Genomic DNA, 3,605 nt, shown 5'->3' on the forward strand with positions numbered 1-3,605 from the left:
GACAATCAAGTTTGGAACTTGGTTGACTATGTACCTGATCGTAAGATAGTTGGGTGCAAATGGATCTTCAAGAAGAAGACCGACATGGATGGTAATGTACACACTTATAAGGCACGACTGGTTGCAAAGGGTTATTCTCAAACTCCGGGAGTTGATTATGATGAGACCTTTTCACCAGTGGCCAAGATTAAGTCTATTAGGGTTCTGTTAGCCATTGCTGCATTTCATGATTATGAAATATGGCAAATGGATGTCAAAACTGCTCTCCTTAATGGAACGTTGGCTGAATATGTTTACATGGTTCAGCCAGAGGGTTTTGTCAGTACAGAGTACCCCAGTAGAGTGTGTAAGCTCGAGAAATCCATTTATGGATTAAAACAGGCACCTCGCAGATGGAATCTTTGCTTTGATGAGAAAGTCAAATAATTTGGCTTTTCAAGGAGTGAAGATGAATCTTGTGTCTATATCAAGGCTAGTGGGAGTATAGTCAGCTTTTTGGTACTGTATGTGGATGACATACTACTCATAGGAAATGACATCCCAACCCTGGAGGAAGTAAAGTCCTGGCTTGGGAAGTGTTTCGCTATGAAGGACCTTGGAGAAGCTGCCTATATCCTAGGGATAAGGATTTTGAGAAACAGGAGTAAAAGACTAATTGGACTTAGTCAAAGCACCTATGTGGACAAAGTGTTGAAAAGGTTCAACATGCATAACTCCAAGAAAGGAGAGTTACCCATCCAGAGTAACGCCAGATTGAGTAAGACACAAAGCCCTAGTACTGAGGCTGAGATAGCAGAAATGAGTCGAATACCTTATGCTTCAGCTGTAGGATCGATCATGTATGCTATGACGTGTAATCGACCTGATGTAGCATTTGCTTTGAGCATGGTTAGCAGGTATCAGGGGAACCCTGGCAAGGCACACTGGACTGCGGTAAAGAATATCCTCAAGTACCTACGGAGGACTAAGGACTGGGTCCTTACCCTCGGTGGCAGTGAGGACTTGAGAGTTGTAGGGTACAGTGATGCTAGCTTTCAGACTGACAGGGATAATTTCCGCTCTCAGTCGGGCTGGGTCTTTACTCTAAACGGAGGGGCAATTACTTGGAAAAGTTCCAAGCAGGAGACAGTGGCTGATTCCACTTGTGAATCAGAGTATATAGCAGCAAGCGAGGCAGCAAAGGAGGCTATATGGCTAAAGAACTTCATCGGAGACCTTGGAGTTGTACCAGCTATAAAGGAGCCAATGGAGATTTTCTGTGACAGCAATAGTGCGGTTGCCTTAGCCAAGGAACCAAGAGATCATGGGAGATCCAGACACATTGACAGAAAAAATCACTTCATCAGACATCGAATAGAAGAAGGAATCCTCGTGGCAAAGAGGGTATCATCGGATGAGAACCCAGCAGATCCCCTCACGAAGGGAATGACTCGGGCTAAGCATCTCTAGCATGCTCGGAGCATAGGGCTGAAGGATGATATTAGTTTTAGTAGTTAGATAATCTTGAAATTTGTAAAATGTAATTGACATTTGATGATAAATAAAAGCTGTTATTTATGAGTAAAGTGTTGCTATCTCTTGTCAATCGTTTACTATTATTTCTTTTTGCATGTTTTGACTTCCAGAATAATTATGTTATGGTTTATATCATATTATTCAAACTCTCCACAGTCGGTCATATGTTGGAAGTAGATATGAATCAAGACTGTCATGGGTTGGCTTGTAGAGGTCTAAGATGTTAGACAAAGCAGGGCTACAACACTCATGAGTGCTCATAAGTTCTGAATATTGGATTCAACCCACACTCACTTCTATCACTTCATGGAATTTATCTCGAGTGATCGTGAGACGGTAATATCATATAAGTCTTCAAACCTAGAGATATGATTTGTTGCCTATGAGTTGGTTATGCATTGATTGCACGAAAACACATTGGTAACTCGATGTTATAAAACGTGCTCTTGTGTATAATTCAATGAGTAGTAGAACAAACATATGAGTCGAAGTTTATCTGTTCCTTCTTGGATTAGAAGCTGATATCTGGGCCCCTTGATGATTTTGTTTTGACCTATGTACCGGGCCCGGTCAGAACTAAATTGATGTGTTCAGTTAAGTTCTATGTCAAACAAATCGGAAATCGGGAAACAAATGCTGGACAATAAGCAAGACCATGTTCCATGTATTTGTCCGGCTGATATCTAGAACAGAGGATTATATGATCACTTATCTAAAATGGCGCTTCATAGTTCAACAGAGTTTTAAGAGCTACGATTGCTGATCGGTTCCTGAAGTCATACTTGCAACTATAGTTATTAGACTTATCCAAGTGGGAGACTGTTGGAGATAGTGTCTAAGTCCATAACTATATTTGGTATGTACTTGAACCGACCCGGCATGGTCCATTTGGGTTGCACTTCACCCGAACAATTTACGGATAATCTTTTAAGAATAGTATAAGTTATGATTTATTAATATATTATAAGTTCTAATATATTAATATAAAATCATATTATTTAATTAGTATTGATCTATAATTAATCTAGGATTAATTTAGAGATCAAAAGTATGACTAATTAAATATGGGCTCTTGTATTTATATAGTGTGGGCTAATGCTTATTTGGAATGGGCTAGGCTTGCATGGAAAGTCCATGGATACTCCATGGAGCTTTAACCCATGGATCTCATGGAAATGAAAAGACATGGGTATTAGGGTTTACATGGATGTAACCCTAATCCACCACACTATATAAAGGAGGCTTTGGTTCTTGAAATCACACTAGTTGTGGTGAGTAAACCAAGAGGGCCGATTTCAAGAAAGGTTGTGACTATTCTCTCAAGTATCCAAGTTTGTGGTGTTTTGTGACTTCCATTTGAGGCATCCACACTATTGGTGCTAGGCTCTCAAACTCCAAGCAATCAACTACAACTACAAGGTAAGTAATTCTACTAGCTTTATTTGATTCAAGTACCCCATGCCATGCTAGTTAGGATAAGAACCTTGGAAAAATAATTATTTGCATGTATCTTAGTCAAACATAGATCCAAGGTTTCTAGGGTTGCATGTACACCATAGGAGTGTTAGAATGCTCAAAACCCATCAAATACAAGTAAACACACGGTCAACCCCGTGTAAAAACATCTATCTTTCATTATACATTTCAGATTTGTTTTTAATAACTATCATATGGATCATGTCTAACATACAAAACATCTTACCTTACTTTACCATCACGGGATAAAACATAAGTATAAATATCATAAGCTCTATTTATACGTTAGCATCATATAAAGGGTAACCACTTTCGTTATGACATCTTTTATACATACAAGAACATCCACCTTTTATTATGCCTTTGTTAACATTGTGAAAAAGGATAATAATTTCATAAACAAACATATACATTTTAATACGGGACTTAATTGAGAATTCGTGAGGCACTCATCTTCAATATACCTTTTAAGGTACCACTAGAAGTCCTGTTTATAACCAGAATCTCCCGTCCGGAGAACGTGACAAGTGTGTATAGATCTATACGGGACTACTGATCCCGCGCCCTGACTGCTAGCTACAGTCCCCGGAGTGACAAGTGTCATCTCACTTCGA

Source organism: Lactuca virosa, chromosome 9, assembly GCF_052849685.1.
Source record: "Lactuca virosa cultivar CGN04683 chromosome 9, Lactuca_virosa_CGN04683_v6, whole genome shotgun sequence".
NCBI classification, from domain to species: domain Eukaryota; kingdom Viridiplantae; phylum Streptophyta; class Magnoliopsida; order Asterales; family Asteraceae; genus Lactuca; species Lactuca virosa.